At 35.1% G+C, this 20,809-nt stretch overlaps 1 protein-coding gene across 11 annotated transcripts in view; it reads right to left on the reverse strand.

Moving 5' to 3' along the window:
* Positions 1 to 20,809, reverse strand: part of LOC123682992 (rap1 GTPase-activating protein 1) — a 514,048-nt gene that overhangs the window by 30,215 nt on the left and 463,024 nt on the right. The gene's annotated exons all lie outside the window — the stretch shown is intronic.

Raw genomic sequence — 20,809 nt, forward strand, 5'->3', positions numbered from 1 at the left:
ACAAAACCCAAATGTTTAATGAAGTCTAAATGTTGCTCCAAAATGATCTTAATCCAACTGAGATAACCGCACTAAAAGGCCGTAGTTTCATGTATTTTTGTGTTCTGTCAATTTTTTTTATCGCACATGCTAATTATTTGATGAATTGATAAAATGAACGGACTAATCGGAGTCCACTGCTTTATTTATATGTAACTATATAGGGGTTAGAACTATCAAGAGAGGCACTACAGGGATTTCAAAAACCGTTAGAGATGCGGGGTGGCTTAAATTACAAAAAAGTTGCGTTATTTAGGAATTGGTGTGTTGGTGTTAACAGATTCGAAATATGTCCAATGGTTCCCGAGATATCTCGGAAAAACTGAAAATCGAGATTTTCTTTTTTCTGTATAACTCATTTGTTTCTGGAGATAACTTCACGAAATTCGGTTTGTAGTCATTATCCAATATAGAGATTCTAATGGTGTCGTCAGATTTTTTTCTGTTTTCCATTGTTTCAGAGACGCGATAGTCTTTTTTTTTCTATGGACGCCATATTGGTTTTCCTTATGAGGTGACAAAGAAAAAAATTACAAATTCAACAATGAATCCCACTCTACAAAAATATCGAGTCTAGGTTCGCAAATTTGGAGAGTTGTTATGTGAAATCATCACTTGACAATCGGGTCTCTGAAACAATGGAAAATAGAAGAAATCTGAAGACTCTCTATATTGGATAATGTCTATAGACATATACTATAGACTATAGACAAACCGAATTTCGTGAAGTAATCTCCAAAAACAAATGATGTACACAAAATAAAAGGAAATTTCGATTTCCTGTTTTTTCGAGATATTTCGGGAACCAATGAAGATATTTCGGATCTGTCCACACCAACACACTCATCTCTCAATAAAGCAATTTTTTTGTGATTGAAGCTACCCTGTATCTCTAACGGTTTTCGATACTCCTGTAGTGGCCCTCTAAATAGTTCTAATCCTGTATATACTCGATGGAGCATATCCTCTAATATCTCGAATTCAGGAGTTAAAAGTTTAAATATATGTCACTGTCTCGGTTCTCAATTGAATTCAGCAACAAAAAGTATATATACATCTCGATATACATATACAATTCGTCATCAAAACCAAAACATGCAGTTACCGACAAAATCGCGTCCGTATATTTTCTTCTATTAGAGGATCCCAGCGTAACGCTAGATGCGTCCCCCATGGCTGCGGCATAAATTCGTGTTATAGTTGTAATCACTTCCTCGTCGCCGTGTAGTACATAACGGGCGTACACACAGACAAACATACTATATAAATGCAAATTTCCAGTTTTCCGAACTTCGTTATTGCCACTTAGCAACCCCTTCCGCAACCTCCACGCTCCGTTTAGCGATATTTATTCGGAGGACGCCCGAAGATAAAGGGGGTACATAAATATATACATTCATTTTGCCGAAAAACTATCACACTCTTCCTCGTTTCATTCACGAGGACCAACCAGAAGCGATATTGCGGTGATATAACGCGTCGGGGTGGAAAAGATGAAAATTGGAAGTTAATTGAGAAATTCAATCGTTGCAGAAACGATTCGAAATCCAAATTCATGCATCCTAGAATAGAGATGCCACAACCTTGCCAGCTGACTGTTTTGTTTTTCCTCGCTTTGGATTCGGTTCATCATGTGCAGGCCACTCAGCAGACTGTCGATTGGACTGGAATGATGGAGCCATGTTTCATCCATTGTCACATATCGACGCAAAAATCCAGGTTTATTGCACTTAATCAGCTTCAAACACTGCTCAGAATCATTAACACGTTGTTGCTTTTGATAGATTGTGAGCTCGTACAAATATTCGTACATGATATCATAGATGATATCTTCACAATGTCTGCTATTTCAATCCACTTCACTTTTCGGTCATTCAAAATTATTTTGGGAACTTTTTTGATTTTTTCGTCGGCGACAGCCTCTTTTGAGCGTTCGTCGTCTTCGGTGCTCATTTACTACGTTTAAACTTAGCATACCAATCAATGATGGTGGATTTTCCTGGTGCAGATCCCAAAAACTATCCATCAAGCCCAGATTTTGCTTCAACTGTATTTTTTCCCTTCAAAAAGCAATATTGTATCAGCACAGGAAATTCTTTCTTTCCATCTTTTTTCAAATAACAAAAGTAGCTACACTCAAAATGCAATAACTCTCAAACTAATGGTCGGACTGCTGTCAAATTTTGACACGTATCGTTTGAAGGTTGATACTAACTAAAAATCATTTGGGTTTAATACTAGCACCGCCATCTGTGCATCAGACCGGGACTTTCCAATTGTTAATGAGTACTACAATGATAGCTTAGAAAATGTCTGAATTGTTATTATTTTTGCATTTGTGACTTGTCCTATACAAACCTTGTTTTTCTAAAAGGATGAATAAACTATTATTATTACTATTATTGGCATAATATCATAGACAATTCACCCTTCTGAAAAAACTGTTAATTTATTCCTATTATTCCGAGGTACTAGGTATTCAATTCAACTTGAACTTTTATGACTGCAAAATCATTGGATGCTAGATTTTGCGATATAATATGTGTTATATTGAATATCATCACATCCATTACAGATTACAGGGTTTCGATTTTATGAATGATTTCATATTGAACGGTTTTCGAAGAATAAATTCTTCGAAATCTAAATCCCAAGAAAAGCCAGGTTTCAAATTCATTGCAGCCAAGCAAAATATTCCACTGACGTGAAATAAAAGAACAGGCAGAACTTACGTAAACAGGATGAATATAAAGCTCTGCTATTATTTCCTTCAGGTTAACATGTTGAAATATATCGTTCCTGCTATCGAACAGTAAATGCTGCGTACCTAAATGAAACAATTAATTCAGCGCGAAGTTTCTCCCTCAGTATTACGCAATTCGTATGTTAATTTTCATAAACCTCGACCCGTGATTAACAGTTCTGTCGGAGATAAGGCCGCAGGCTTTATTTACGTCCACCTGGCTGTCCGGTGATTAGGGCTTGTCCCTGACCTGTCCCTGAGAAACTAGGTTGAAAGTTCCCGTTGTGGGTTGGGGTTGAATCATTTCATCCATACGAGATGGCGCATACGCCAGACTGGAAGTGAAAAACCCGTATAACTCAAGAGAGGGGTAAATAGTTTTGTCGAACAATGCGCAAATATAATGATGACTCATTAAATTATTTCACGATGTAAAAATATTAAAAAAAAATTGGTAATAGAATAATTCAAGAAAACCTCGGTCGTTGTTGTCGGTTGATTTATTCAGATAGGGGTTTCAAATGATAAAATTCTCTTAAAATTGGGCATTAAACAGAAAATATTAGATATTTCCTTTCGAAATTTCATTCGAATTTTCTACGATCGTGATGAAGAGATCAATATAAAATGAAATTTAAAATTGTTATTCTACATCTATACTCAGATCTTAACCCTATCGGACCTATTGTCACGAAAAGATTGGGTGGTTCTATGACAATATTCTTCTTGATTTTTTTATGGTTCCAATGGTGTGATTGGCTTGAATTTTTGCACAAAGCTTGAAATTGTTATTTTATATCTACAACCAAAATCGCGACTCCCGCGGTTTTGAGGTAGATAACGAAAATATTGGTCATTGATAATCTTGATGAATGTTTTGGTGATGTGATCAACGTTTAAGAACGGTGACAGTCACAACCGAGTTTGCGTCTCTTTATTGTTTTAACATGTGAAAATGTAACAGTGAATGTTTATTTGAAAGAACGGGAACCGCACCTTAGCTCATAAACCTTTCATGATCATAAATTCACTGGAGTAATTTAATAAATGAACGGTCTACCAAGGTCAGGTAAAACTTGATAAGATGAAACGTGGTACAACGAAAATAAATAGAACCTACCTCCTGTAATAACAAGAACCACCATCTGCAAGCTCTTGTATACAATATACATACAGCAAGAGAAATGTAAAAATAATTAATTCCGATCTAACTCAAGGAGTAGTTGGCTCATGAAATTATCCATTCCATTTTCACTTCGTTGAGGATTTTACGTTCGAAAGAACTCTATTGAAATTGTAATTAGTTTAGAGAAGTCGAATTTTTCGCTTTACTCAACTTTCTAGCCTTAAATTTACTCTGCTTACTTCATTGAAATTCCATCTGAATCAGGAGCAATTTGTTACAGAATGATGAACAATATTCATTTTATTCATTTGCTAATTATTATAAGTATGAAATTTGTAGCATTTAGTTAGTGCTTTCAAAAAATAAAAAAAACTCACCACAATACCCGAAACCTCGTTTTCTTCATGCATGGGAACTCATCATTTCAACAAACAACGATGGAAATGAAATGCTTAAACTATCGATTCAATATGCTTCGAAAATTACGAGTTTATTTTGAACACTTAACTAATCATCTTTGTCGATTTAAACGTTTGCGGTTTCGCAAATATACGATCTACTTCAGAATAGCGATATACCCACAAATTGATTCTGAATATTATTGTGTATAATCGAACGCATGAAAAGTATTTCCTCCGAAAATTTTAAGTAGGACGTCTGTTGCGTCAAGTGAATTTCACGCAAACTTTACGGGCAGTTGAATAATAATAATAATAATAATAGTAATTTATTTCAAACAGCCACATTTACAACAACTGTACAGTGGGTTGAAAAACGTCAAAAAAATCTTAACTAAATAAGCACCTAAAAATTAACAATTGAAGTTTAAATATTCCTCCAAATTATAGGGTTCAATACCAACAAGAAAATTAAATATCTGAATATTCAGAAAGACGCTATTAGGTCGAGAAACCAACCCCAGCAGGTACAGCGAGGGCTAAAAATAGAACAACAGCATCCTTGGCGCCACGTTGGCACTACATATGGTCATCCTGAAGTCACATCTAAGGGCAAGGAATGAAGACGTGGACTTGGACTGCGCTGTGGTATGCAAAATCCAAAGCGACGCTTAACATCTCCAGGAAATCGGGGTACAATAGACCAATACGCTAGTAGCTGTTACCTTGTAAACACGTAACGTGTACAGCCAAATTCAATATATTAGTTAAGAAATCCGGTGTTTCATTATCTCAATTTAATAGAATTACAGTTGAACCATTCAACCAAAAACAACGTCCAAACACATATTAATCAGTAAGAAGAAACAAATTCGAATTTATAATATAACTGTTAGCCCTGAAACATTTCAAATTTGCAAAGATAAGTGAAATTTTCGGGGATAAACCCTCACTGATCTCCTTGAATTCAATTTTGAAGGTCCTGCAACCTACAATATTGCCTTAATGACCCCTAATCGTCCTCTACTAAGGCGTTTGATTGCAATTAAGGGATTAGTTTTCACTCTAAGGGCGTTTCCAACGACCGAAATTACCTCGGTCTTATATTTAATACCTCCACATATCATCTTTACAGCCCTACCGGAGTGGCTCTAGAATTAACGGCACCAGTGACGTAGCCCGTTAGAGGTCGCCAGCGATGAGCTGTAATTAGGATGTTAATAACAATCTGAAATAAAAACAAGACGCATTCTTATAATGTTGAAGATTAGGTGAAGTTCAGAAAATGGTAAGACTGGCTCGAAGAAAATCTATTGTAGGTTATTTTGCCACCATCAATGAAATGAATATGTTTTTGTTTTGAAGGTAATATATAAATGATTAGTTTTACCGGTGGACTATTTCAGCACTTGGTAGTCCAAAAACTTAAATGAAAGCAGAGCAAATTCAAAATGGAAATAAATGTTTAGGGTAAGACGTTGTGAATATGTCATAACAAATTCCATTACTAATTCATTCTATGAGGTTGTACTTGAGTCATGTTAAGAATCTTGATTGATCCCAAAGAGTATAAAGACACTCGTTCGAATTTCGAGATTTGAACAGTAGACTAGATCATTATCAAAATCAGAGTGTTGAGTTGCTATTGGACAAGCAGGAGGAAAATCGCTTAGGTCATCTTCCAGAGATAGGGTCGATAGAGAAGAATAGGTCAGTGTCAGGTTAGTAGGTCATATGAAAACTGTGTTATATATATGTATGAATGGGACGTACATTTATAAAAGGAATTGTTACGATTTCACTAAATTCATAATTTCAGCTTATTCCAGAGCATAATGTTTCAGCTTCATCCAGGGAAATAGCGGCCTATCATTCAGCCCAAATGCCTGTAAGGTTTTAATAAGTCTCCATTGCGTATCACTCTGCGATTTATTTTTTTTAGTTCATGTTGAATTTCGTGAAAAAATAAATATGAATGAGAATTTGAACAAGCGCCAAACACCTCACTTTAGTGCTGCAAACTTGAAAAATAATGCTGGTGAAATAATCGAAGAGCAAGTACATATTCAGAAACGCCGAAAATTTTGAATCCTGGATATTCGGGTACCTCTGGGTAGGAGTTGCTCGAATTACAGCACTTGAGTTTTGACTGGGTTAATGATGATAAGAATTTTCAATAGCACTAGCAAGTGGACGTATTTCCGAAGTAAAGAATGCCCCATATGTCCAAACAGTTAGCAGTGGTCGACTTTTCAAATATTAGGCAAATTGAAAAGCACCCGGTCTGTTGCACAGATGGCGGTGCTAGTATCAAATCCAAATAATTTTCAGTTAGTACCAACCTTCAAACGATACGTATCAAAATTTGACAGCAGTCCGACCATTAGTTTGTGAGATATTGCGTTGTGAGTGTAGCTTTTGTTATTTGAAAAATTATATAAAAAAAGAATTTCGTGTGCTGATGAAATATTGCTTTTAGAAGGAAAAAAATACAGTTGAAGCGAAATATTGGATTGATGAAGAGTTTACGAGGTCTACGCCAGGCAAATCAACCAACATTGATTGGTATCCTGAGTTTAAACGAGGTGAAATGAGTACCGAAGGCGACGAACGTAGTGGACGCCGAAAAGAGGCTTCACCGATGAAAAAATCAAAAAAGTTCAACAAATAAAAACTTGTGAAGATATCATCTGAACGTGTATATCATATCATTCACGAATATTTGTACATACGAAAGATGTGTGCAAAATGAGTGCCGCGCGAGCACACAGTCGATCAAAAGCAACAACTTGTTAATGATTCTGAGCAGAGTTTGAAGCTGCTTAAGTGCAATAAACCTGAATTATTGCATAGATATGTGACAATGGATGAAACATGGCTCCATAATTTTACTCCGGAGTCTAATCGACAGTCAGCTGAGTGCACTGCCCACGATGAATCAACTCCAAAGCGTGGAAAGATGCAACAGTGCGCTGACAAGGTTATGGCATCAGTATTCTGGGATGCGTAAGGTATAATATTCATTGATTACCTTCTAAAGTGCCAGATCATCAACAGTAATTATTTTATAGCGTTATTGGATCGTTTAATGGATGAAATCGTTAAAAAACGGCCCCATTTGAAGAAAACAAAGGTGCTGTTTCATCAAGACAATGTGTCGTGTCACAAATCAATGAAAATAATGGCAAAATTGCATGAATTGGGATTCGAATTGCTTCTGCATTCACCATATTCCCCAGATCTGGCCTCAGCGACTTTTTCCTGTTCTCAGACCTCAAAAAAATGCTTGCTGGAAAGAAATTTAGCGCCAATGAAGAAGTAATCGCCGAAACTGAGACCAATTTTGAAGCGAAAGCGAATCGTACTACAAAAATGCTATGGAGAAGTTGGAAGATCGCTATAGTCGCTGTATCGCCCTTGAAGGCAACTATATTGAATAATAAAATCGAATTTTGTCAAAAAATTGTGTTTTACTATGGTAGACCGGGGACTTTTTAATTGGACTGGTATGTATTCTGCAATACTGCGAGATTTGAATTTGAATGAAAGAAGAATAATTCAATTTAGCCATTGTAAATGAAGAAAAAATGGAATAAATACTATGACAAATATGGTACTTGATTTGATATTCTCTAATTTTTTCTAGCAATATTTAATACCAACTATGTTCTTCCTTTTTTAGCACCCTGTGCAATTAATATGGATTCAATCAATGAAATCCTGAAATCTCTCAATTATCTTCGGTGAAAAAAAAACACTATACATTCAACCCAATTCGTCGTTGTTCTTTCAATCGGTCGATCAAGATGCGACAACGCAAGGCCCACCCAGAAACCAGTCCGGGTTGGCAAGGTCTCCAACCGACCTTTGTCCATAGATAGACGGAGAATGGACACTTCAAAGTCGGATGTAATTCCATCCGATTGAAGTTGCAGTCCCTATACGTGGCCGCCTTTTTTCTGTCGCAGGAAAAAAAAAAGTCGAGATTAGAGAAAACACGAGCAAGGTGAATTACCTTCACTCTTTATCGGAGCCAAGTGGGTTAGGTGAAGTCGATATATTGTGTGTTGTGTTCGTCGCAGCGGCGAATGCGGTGGCAATGGCTGATAAGGAATCGGAACCGCCTTGGAATGAGTTCAGACGTCAGACCTAATGCTTCAGTTTCTAAGAATCCAAAAATATCGATTTTTTTTTTTTAGGAAAAACCGCAATTTATAACTGCTTGGAGTAGTCTGTGACTTTCGGAGAACACAGACAGAAACTAAAATTCGATGTTTCCATAACTAAATTTGACATTTCAAGAATAGGGCTGTTGCGTCATATAATAAAATCAAATGAATTTAGTTCTTTCACATTGAAAACCGTTCTTAAAATACCAAAATAGTATTTACATTATCTTATTTTTCGAATTAAATTGATTTAAATTGTGTTAATTCTTATCGACTAGCACGTGACTGCGAACGCCAATAAGCGCAATTTGACGTCATAGCACTGAAACGTTTAAAACATAGACAAACTAATTTTATCTAGAACTAGTTTATTTATGGTTTAGAACGTCAAATGGTATAATCAAAGCGACTTGACTGTCAATATCAGCTGATATTAGTTCAGTTTGACACACCGTCAGCACGAGGTGATCATAGATAAGCTAGTTAGTTTGTCTAGGGAGGTGACTCTTTTATGCATTGACGTCACCATAATACCCTGTTAAAATGGAGCGTTTTAGCGGGAATTTTGAAAACTTTTTTTATATACGTATTTTTTATTGGTGCTTTCTATATTTTTTCATCAAAATATTTTTTTCGTGTTTATGTAGGGCTTATCTACAAATTAAGAGCAATTTCAAGATATAGGCAACATCCCTATTGTAATGAATTATTCGTAATTAAAAATTGTATTGGTTTATGGATTTCTCGACAACCCCAACGCAAAATTGATTATAATTCATGAAATGTAAAATTTAGTTTTCCAAACATCGAATATAAGTTTCTTTCTGAGTTTTCCGGAAGTCATAGACTACTCCACACAGTTATAAATTGCAGTTTTTCCTCATTTAAAGTTATTCCTCGATAACTCTTGAAGTATTCATTTTATGTATAGGGTTTGCTTAAGTAACCCCCACTATTGTTGTACGTAGAATCTACTGAAGTAATACATAATATTGGTTCCAATTTGAAAATCTTGAGTTCTGATGAATTTGACTTGTCCAAGTTCATGATCTTTTCATAAAAACCCTGTACATTTATAACAGTCTTATAATACTACGCATTTGCAGAATTGAGAAAGAAAAAATTTTCTCGAAAAAACTTTTTCTGCCGAAATATTCAAGAAAATTGTGAGTCCTCATCGCCACAATTTTTTTTTTACCCAAGGTATGGTGTATTGCCAAAATTGTCGTCAAAAAAGCTATCTAATGATGCAATAATATACTGGGTGTGCCATTTGAAATGAGGAAGTAGTAGTCTCTTTCCGGTATAACCAGAAGTTGTAGAGATTTGAAAATATTTCAGAGAGAGAGATCTTTGTCTCAAACCCAAATGTGCAAATTTTCAGGTCAAAATTATGATTAGTTTTCCATAAACGTCTAATAGGCCATCCCGGTGAATCATCCTGTATAGGCATAATAAAATCAGCCAAGAAAAAACTACATCTAATCATGCGATTATAGAAGGTCAAATGATTTTTTTTTCTCTAACTGAAAATATTACTAAATGTACTTATTAACTTTTTTCCCATGATTACCTAGTACAATCTACAATTGAGTATTCAAGGTAATGCGGATGTAATAAGGCTGTAAACATGAAATTAACTCATATTTGAAAATATTGCTTCGTGAAAAATTATTCTTAGAGACAAAAAATGATTTAAATGTATTATTTAATAATTGTTCGCGCCTAATTCAGATTTCATTTTTTACGATTTTCTGAGGTAATCTGAAACCATATTTCAGTATGAAGTAGACTTCATCATACTTGAAATGTTTTCGGTTTTCAGGTCTAAAAAAAAGGTTCTTCACAAAAGTATGGCTGACTTGTTATAGGATATACTTAATATTGCAGACTTGGCAGAAACACTTTCATGATCCTCTCAAAAACAGTAGATCTTCATACCAATTTCGCAATAAAAAGCGCGTGACCTTCAAATGTTATATTTTCAGGTAAACAATACGAATTCTGAATTTTAGTTCTGGAATTGTTCCAAGAACATTTGGTATTGAAGAAAAACCAGCATATGTATAGGTAATTTCTTATAAGATGGGTTATGAAATTTCAACAGACAAGTGGTTAGATGTTCCCAGAATTATTGAAAACACTTCACATTAGATGACGACTCAACCAACAAATACCAAGAAATTTTATCATTTCATTGAACATATTTCAGTGAACCTACATCAAGCAAAATTCGAATCATTCTCCTATTAGAAATTGAAATTATTTTTTCATTTAGAATTCAGGACCCTCCCCCCCCCATTAAACTCAACGAGAAAATTTTATGATGATAATGAAAATTACAACAAGATAATACTCTAATATTTCACCCAAAATATATGGTGTGAAGTTTCATATATGCTGTTAAAAAGGGTAAATGACTTGCCATTTAAACAAAAAAAGGCACATCAAACAAATGACTCGAACATCACGTGGCGTCATTCCCCAACAGAATATAGACTAGAGGGTCCTTTGGGTGGCCCAAAAAAGACAGGCAATCATTCTTCGCTTTCGTGGGCGAACCGTAGACACCCTTCTGAGAATAATTGAAAACCCGGACAGAGGTCCGAGTGACTTATTTCGATTTAAAACACGTATATAGTTGGCATCTAACGATTTTAGAACGATCGAAATTGCCACGCGGTCTGGGGAAGCTTTGAGCCTTTCTACTAGAAATAAACAACATCAGGGAGTACATCGACTCATTAAACAATGATAAGACGGAATAATAACGATTGTAAGTGACCTTCCTCACTCGTTGATATGAATGTTGATCGAGATGTCACACGTATACTTGAACCGAACGAATAAGCCATAATTTCTACGATAATATCAGAATTAAATGTGAGATGGATGGTTTTACACGATACATTATAGAGAAGCGAATAAAAAACTAATTTTATTCAGTCTTTTCTGGAAAAAAGTAGTCTGCGATTATCTATGATCGATAAACGTTTGATTGGAAATTTTTTTATGTGCACAGCAAAAATCAACTTTTTTTAGCGGAAGTTTTGGTTCAGTGTTTCTATTAAAATAAACATCAGAGCTTTGCGATTCAACACATCAATTTCTTGTTCAGCAACAGAACCATATGAAGTACTGTAATTTCTCTCAAAATTAAAATATCACAATGAATAAAATGAGGATACGCTCAGAAAAGATGAGTCTCTCAGATATCTGAGTATTCGTAAACACTTTCTTTTGTCAACGAATTACTTCATAGGATGTTCTGAATGAAACCTAATTTCCGAATAATACCTAATTTTTCGAAGGATCAAGCCAAGAATCATTGCTCAAATCGGCGAGAGTGTTCAAGAGCAAATTAACTACATGCATGTACAAACTTCGTTGAGATTTTGTTCGTTGATTGAGCTTCGTCATTGAAAATCAAAGAGAATTTTGAAAATAATAGATCATAATATGAGGTAAATAGTTTGTTGGCGTGCAGACAAAGGACCCCGCACGTTTAGTATGGGAAATGGCTTTCCGTGAATTTGGCTGAATTTTTGATATGTTGTAGTTCTTGATGAACTGATCAGAAGTTTTCGTGATATGGAGCTTTGAAAATGGATTTTTTGCAATTTTCGGGGTTTTTACTCATCAATCGGGGAGCTCTCATTTCTGGTTTTGATGGAATTTGGATGTTCGGCAGCCAGAACCCGACTGAGAAATGATCATCATGACCGAGAAACGACATATTGTGAGATTTTTTTAAGAGAGACCATAATAACTGAATCCTCATATATCTGATGTCCAATAATATCAAATATGTTAGCTGAAATGTTCATAACCAGGCATCGCGAGCTGTAATGGGGGAAAATGGGAAAATCATAATCATATATCCTCAGTGATAACAATTGTGATCACTATTGATGTCATTTACATATGATATGTGATTTGTTTCTCACAAATCTCGATAATCTGACAATGGGGTGCCAAGACATTTTCCTCAGAATGTCTCGAAATGGATGATAGCATCTCACAGACAAACGAATCCGTGAAAATGTCTGCAGTTTTGATGCAATATAGTACTATACGGGTAGAATATAGAAGTCCAAGTGTTGGAAGCTAACTATGAATGGAACTTCCGATATTAACCCACGAATTCTTGAAAATATATATTTTTTTCTATAAACTTTTCGAACTTCACACATACGAATGAATACTATCTATCTATTCTAATTATTATGAATTTTACTCTCATTATTATATTGTTTTTGATTGATCTACTCATTCATTTTGCCAACGATCATATTATTAGATAGTATTCATTCGTATGTGTGAAGTTCAAAAAGTTCATAGAAAAAAAAATATTTTCAAGAATTCGTGGGTTAATATCGGAAGTTCCATTCATAGTTAGCTTCCAACACTTGGACTTCTATATTCTACCCGGATAGTACTATATTGCATCAAAACTGCAGACATTTTCAAGGATTCGTTTGTCTGTGAGATGCTATCATCTCAAATTCATCCAAATTCACGGAAAGCCATTTCCCATACTAAACGTGCGGGGTCCTTTTCAATTCTGAAAAAATTGCTGCCAACTCGAGCGGGACTCGAACCCGCAACCTATGAATCACTAGTCCAGCGCTCTAACCACTAGAAGGTACTTTTTCCAGAATTGAAAATTTGTCTGCACGCCAACAAACTATTTACCTTATATTTAATACACAGACGCTATAATCCATCATTTTCGAATAAATCATAATTGAATCAATGTTGGAAGCAAATGAAGATTACTGAATTGTTATACTCATTTGAAATCGAATGCGTTACAGTTGAATGAATATCTGGCAGACCGCAGTAACACTTCATCAAAAAGCGGCGGTTCCTATCGACACGGAAAAATTTATGAATGTTTACATTCGGATCTGTGTCAATGGACGCATACACCTTTCGTCTGCCCATCCGCTTTTAACGCCGTTCTATTTGAATAACCTCTCAATAGACACCCGAGTTCTGTAAACAGAACGATTTTTGGCACCTTACCCACTGAAATGTGTCCCTCATCATTCGTCTATCGCCCATACGCTTAAACCTAAGAGCATTTCAAATCTTTCGACGGTTCGATAACGAAACACGGGTTATTTCTTCCACTCGAATTAAAAGGGTTCAGTTTTCGACGTATTCACGACGATTGACGAACTGGAATACAGCTGAGACGTAAATAGGTCGGTTACATCAAAAATTTCTAGAGAACAGTGCGATCAACGTTGCTTTACACGAGTAAAACACTGACACGAAGACAGGAGCTTTTTCAATATTGCTCCAATTGCTCTCTTGGAGACTAAGGGAAATGAGGACAAAACGACATATGCGGACAAAATGAACTTTTATAATAGATTTTTCAAAAGTGGCGCCGTATAGCTCGGGGTTTCACAGTGATTCAGTTTCTTCTAGTGATGATGGCAATCCTGCGAAGAAATTGACATCCTACTGTCTGTTTCACAGGTGCAATAGCTACAAATGTGTTTAGGTCGGTTCAATTTTTTTTATTTACTTGGTTTCTGAATTGCTTTTGGAGAGAGTCATTACAATATTCGTTGTTTTTTTAATGTATTCTTGTTGGTACTGTTATGACGTAGTAATATGTATAATTTTAAAGATGGATATTAGTTTTGTTTTGAAATTATGCTTCAATATCATAAAAAGTATGTATCGGACAAAATGACATACTATCCTGATGGACAAAACGACATAGTATGTCATTTTGTCCGATACATGTCAAGAAAATATATTTTTGGAAATAATATGGAATTTTGTTGATTGATTTTCACGTGAAACTAATGAGCCCATTTTCATGTTCTTTTGTACACATTTTGCACGTACCATACGGAATATAACGTGAAATTCTGGTATGTATCTTGTAAAATATACGATATCCTTTACTATTGAAATTCTTTCACCACTTCCTCAGTGACTAGACATAAGAAAGCCAGAAGCTCGCAAATGTACGTTAACGCTTTATTTTGACAAAACCAAGGCTAAATCTGCTGCGACCAATCCACCCAAGAAGAAGAAACAAGAAATTACTGAAAAATTATTCAATGAAAAAAAAATCCAATGGTAAAAAAAGGGCGTTGAAAAATAAAGAAGTTGTTGACGATGAAGAATTCGACACTGAACCGTTTCAAAAAAACAATAAAAATGAAGATGTCGATGACTGCCCCTGCATTTTTTGCAATCACGTTTTTTTTCGTTTCATACCTGGTGAGCAGTGGCTGCGTTGCATGTGGTGTTTTCAATGGGCTTATACATCGTATGCTACTGTCTCGAGAACCAAAACCTTTATATTTTCGAACTTTGAATTCAAATATTATGTTTGTCATTATGTATTTTACTAGTATGTCATTATGTCCTTAGTATACGGACAAAATGGATTTTGTTAGAAGTCAAAATAATTTCTTATATCTTTTATTTTTGTAGTTTAATTCAATTTTCAACTCATAATACTTGAAACAATTAACCAAAGTTGATATTCAGCACTAAAATGGAAGTATTATTGCAATAACTAAAAATATATGATTGAAAAATAAAACAGTATGTCATTTTGTCCGCATTTCCTTACGTATAATACCTTTAAACTACTCTGTGGTTTCCAGGACATAATTGGCAAATAAATTAATGAACGCTTAAAAGACTACATATACCCTCATTTCTTTCGATGCTTAAATTTTCTATTCTTTTGACGACGCTATCAACACGCTACATTCGATAGACTGACTCATAGTGGGTGTCATAAAACTTTGATTGAACGATCAACAAGTTCGTTCTATGTAGTTTCAAACCTATGGAAGTGTCAAAAATGAACAGAAAATGAACACAGAAATGATTTGATCGAGGGAATCACCACGATGAAATTTTTATGAAACCCACCATCAGTAGCTAAATAAAAATTATATAATGAATTAGAGAATGCACCCCACTGATATGACAATATTCCACACTAGATCAAATCAAACAAAGTACAATATACATTTGTTAGTGGGTAAAATTTTTGTTGGATAATGAAGTAAAATTTGTCGGTAAAGTGGATTTCATAAAATTTTTCAAAATATCTTCTTTCTCATTCATTTAATTGAGTTTTTTCGCTCTGTCAACAAAATAATTAAATTTTCTCACAGACACTGATAAGCCAAAATTTATGATTCCTATTTATTTTTATTAGGTTGCTTATGCGAACATATTGAATTCCTGATAATGATAGTGTTGTCAAAGTTCTATTTGTTAATAATTTACATCAGATGTGCGCAATATATTTCGATTCGACTAACTATTCAATGGAACAGGTCCAAATTTCGTAATATTTCCTTAATCTCTGATTTGCTACATTACTCCCTCCTCCGAAAAAGTTTTGGCATCGGTTGCCATAACATTTCCCCAATAATTGCCTAAGCTAGCCCAGTGGAATATGTACAAGGTCCCACGATAACTGACCCTGCTTATGTGCCTAAAATTTGTTACGAAAGTCATCCAATTTTCGTAACAAATTTGAGGCACATATGCACATATGTAAAGCGCTCGCAACCGAGCGCTTTGATATGAATACCCATTTCCTACACATAATTCTGACGATTGATCTAGATAAACTCCAGCCTTCCCGAATTCGATCCGTCAAAGTTAAATCTCAGACTCCCATCATCACAAAACTTCAAACGGCCCGAAGATGATCGGGCTGCCAGACAAAGCGGGCTAGGCAGAAATCTAAGGCGCCGAAAAGTTTAAAACAAAAGGCAACGATAGGGGGCGATCTGACCGTTATCGGTCCAAGAAGAGCGGGTAAAGTGATCCGGGTAAGTGGGGATCGGGGCTCCAGAGGCCGTAAAACTTTCGGAGTATTATGGAGTGATGACAACGGGCAATCTTGTACTAAGAGGAAAACAATTTAGGTTATGCACAGTTCGAGACAGTGAGACACCCGCTATCTCCGTGAGGGGTTTATGGGTTTGATAAGTGGAGAGAGAGCTCAGAAAGAGTTCGATCCGTGTTTTAGGTGGAATTGCCGAGTTTGAGTGGTTTCATAGAGTTATCTGTGGATCTTGAGTCGGAAGTTTGGAAATACATAAATTTTTTAGGGCTTCACATTTATCTGCAAGTAGTGGTCGAATGCCGTAAAGTTATTGTGCAGTTCGGATGCTTTGATGATCCCATAAAAATTTTTTTTTATTTTTAGAATGAAATTTCGATTTTTCTGGAACCCGTCTATAAGATATCAACCTATTAGCGATGGAGATGAAGATTTTCTGTCTCTGGCTCGTTTAAACTTTGAATAAATAGTGTACCTCTTCGGGAATGCCGTATACAGCAATCTTGCATGTGATACATTATAAAGGGAATTCCAATAAAAGTATCATTTTGATATAAAGAAAAATGAGTAATTTCAAGAGAAATTAATGGATGTTTATTTCATTGTGAAGAGGAAGGTATATCATTGACGATGAAAAAAGATATCAGCCAAATGGGGACTACGACTACGGTTGCAGCACCATTTTCTTTTCATGAAATTTTCCATGACCTATTCACTCGTTTGCGGCTATTTGTCTTCGATTAGTTCACGAATTCCATCTTTAAGGTCTTTATTCGATCATGGAGCATTCGCAGATGGTTTCAAAGAAAAAAATTTAAAGGTGTTAAATCACAAAATATCGGAGACCAATTGTGATCATCTCTTCGATAAATAACAAGACCAGGAAACTTTTCTTGCGAAACAGAGATTCTTTTGTTGTTTGTGCGGCACGTATTGACTTCTTGTTGGAAATAAAAATCGTTCACATCAAAATCTTTCATCAGTATCGGTCATACTCCGGTTGGGGGGAGATTTTTGTAAGACCCCCCGGGAACCCCCTGGATTCAACATTGCTTTACTCAGTATTGCCAACTGTTGCTGCAAAATTTTCACCATTTGGTAGTGAATTTTATCAATTTCAATGTTTCAATGCGTTGTTGAAGTGTGTATCGTTACAATTTTATTATTCGCGTAGTTTTTTACTTGTGAAATGTCAAAAGATAACAGCTATAAAAGTGCAACTGTCCAGTAATTCAAAGTGAAACCTCTTATTGGGAACCCTTTGAATGGCTGGAATATAAGAGCTCTCATTACAATAAAACAAATCAAAGCAGTTTATAGAATGTTTAAATTATATGTCATTACCGTCAAATGATTCCCTGAGATTAAGGGTTGAAACCGCATCGTATAACATTTCCAGAAGGGTCAATTAATTTATAATTGATTTTCTAAGGTAGTTCACAACATTTCTGGAAGAATTTCCTTATACTCGTATATGTATGGAAAGATTTCTGAAAAATATCCCAAATACCTCCAATGTTGACGATCTTAAAATTCGTATTTTAATTACTTTATCCTTCTGCAGTCTTAAACAATAATAGTATAGTCGGCTCCGGAACTCTAAACAGTTGACATACTCACAGAACGAAAATTCCCCAAGGTTCAAAATGTTGCATACCTGAAAAGAAAAACAAGAATTAATAAATTCCCAAACTTCATCAAACTTTCCAAGACAGATGGTGGCATGTATTAATTAATTTCTATCGCTGCAGTTACTAAATTTAAATCCGAGATTCGAACGAAAATAGAAGATAGTTGGCACTGGAATTCAGTACAGCGATGTAAAATTAAGCGTAATTTCTACTTTTATTGTCGTTGGAGTGCTCGAAAGAAAACCTCATCAAAAGAACGATTTAATGATCCGTCTTTACGGTTTACGACTTCGAATTAAGAATTATGTACAATCCACATGAATTTAAATGGGTGAAAAAATGACGTATAGCAATGCAGACTTAAATAAAAAAAACCCTTATTCTTTGTTTGATATAAAAACCCAGAAATTATTTGGATTTGCAAATTGTTACATCAACAACAATGTTCATGAAGGAATTATCTTTTCGTTGTACTTTTTTAATTTTGGAACTTATGTTCTGATTAAAAAAAATAGAAAAAGCATCAAATAGTATTGAGTTCATCAAAATTCTGGTTGATGGGAGGACGGAAAAAATAATAATAATTCAATTCAATTATTTTGATGAAAGTCAATGGCTTTCAGAATTTTCATTTGAAAATAATGAACCATAATTAGTGGCTATATATGATTTTTTGGTTTATTATTTTCAATAATGAACTTTTGGGAATGTTAAAGAAAAGAGAACTAAATTTGTTATTTTTCTAAATGGCTATTGATAATATATTTATTACAAACACATATTCCTTTACCGTTTTGAAAGTATATAAAAAAAATTGATTTAAGTTAATTTCCAAAAAGCTTCTTAATTGTATATGTATTCTAACGATGAATAGTTTTCAACTTTCAAAATGAATATTGTAATTTTACGTTTACTTTACCTTTTGATATACTTCCATGTAGAGACAGTGCGTATCAATTTCACATTTTAAATTGTTCCACGCGGTAAATTTTTAATTATGGCCCCCCATGGATAGAAAAGTGGTGTATAAAACCATTCGTCAAACTGAAGGCCTCTTTTGCATTTGGGAATATGCGAGTTTTCCTCATTATGCAACTTTAATGAAGTCGCTTCGATTTCGTTCGAAATAAAAAAGTGGACTATATTTTAATGGTTTACGCTTCCATGAGGATGATAGTTTTTACCGAATCATATCTGATAACATTATTATGAGATCCTTTTCATCCTAACAATCTGTTTTCAGATGAATTCTAACTAACGAATTTGGGTTTGTAAGAACAGAACAGGGCGCATGTTAGCTATTCGGTGACATATAAAAGGGTTATTAAAAAGATTTTTTAGTTTATAAAATAGGAAGAACAATAGACCTGAGCTTTTAATTTTCAGATATTGTTTTCTCACATATTCTGCTATACTATTCTCAACTACAAGGGTTACTATATATGTATTGAGAATTGACAACACTGATGTTGCCAGGTGAAATCTGATATTGATATGGTAAATTATTTTGTGTATTATCAATACATAAATAGTAACTCTCGTGGTGTCTTTAAATTTTGTATTCTACATTAGAAATTATTTCAAAGTCTTGAAATAACATACGTTTCGATTCGTTTATTTTTTAATTTCTGAATTTAATAATTCTCTTTTCAATGGACCACCAATATGATGAAATAATGTTCAAGACGCTCGAAATTGAAAAGGGCGATAAATCTACCGATTTTTTGTTTCGTAAACGATACGCCGCCAGATGTCCGAAAATTATCTGTATTGTCGCAAAAACATTTCCAAGAAACGCCATGGGTTGCACATCGGAGACGACCATCTCGAGCAGGCGCTCCTTTCTTTTAAAGCCAAAAATGCGAGGTCGTTGGCATCGTACATGGCCGCAACGACTCACAGATAAAGAAGATTAGGTGGATGTTGAATTTTACGAGCTCAAGATAAGGTGGTAAAATTGCTCGTGTTTTTGGGGAAATGGAGGATTGAATTTGAATTCGCAAAATTTGAATAATATTTGATATGTACTTGTTGTAACAGGCCAATTGAAATGTCCCCGGTCTATCATAGTAAAACACATTTTTTTTTTTTTTGGGGAAAATTCGATTTTATTATTTAACATAGTTGCCTTCGAGACGATACAGCGATTATAGCGATCTTCCAACTTTTCGATACCATTTTTGTAGTACGATTTGTCTTTCGCTTCGAAATAGGTCTCAGTTTCGGCATTCACTTCTTCATTGGCGCTAAATTTCTTTCCAGCGACCAGATATGGCGAATACGGTGAATGCAGAAGCAATTCGAAGCCCAATTAATGCAATTTTGCCATTGTTTTCATTGATTTGTGACACGGCGCATTATCTTGAAACAGCACTTTTTTTTCAAATGGGGTCGGTTTTCAACGATTTCATTCTATAAACGATCCAATAGCCCTATATAATAATCGCTGTTGATAGTCTGGCCCTTTTGGAGGTAATCATTGAATATTATACCTTGCGCATCCCAGAATACTGATGCCATGAACTTGCCAGCTGACTGTTGTGTTTTCCTCGCTTTGGATTCGGTTCATCGTGTGCAGTCCACTCAGCTGACTGTGGATTGGATTCCGGAGTGAAATTATGGAGCCATGTTTCATCCATTGTCACATAACGACTGAGAAATTCAGGTTTATTGCACTTGAACAGCTTAACGCAAGGCTCAGAATCATTAACACGTTGTTGCTTTTAATCGATTGTGAGCTGGCGCGGCACCCATTTTGCACACAGCTTTCTCGTGTAGAAATATCCATCAATGATATGATGTACACGTTCAGATGATATCTTCACAATGTCTGCTATCTCGATCAACTTCACTTTAC

This window comes from Harmonia axyridis, chromosome 6 (assembly GCF_914767665.1).
Source record: "Harmonia axyridis chromosome 6, icHarAxyr1.1, whole genome shotgun sequence".
Classification (NCBI taxonomy): domain Eukaryota; kingdom Metazoa; phylum Arthropoda; class Insecta; order Coleoptera; family Coccinellidae; genus Harmonia; species Harmonia axyridis.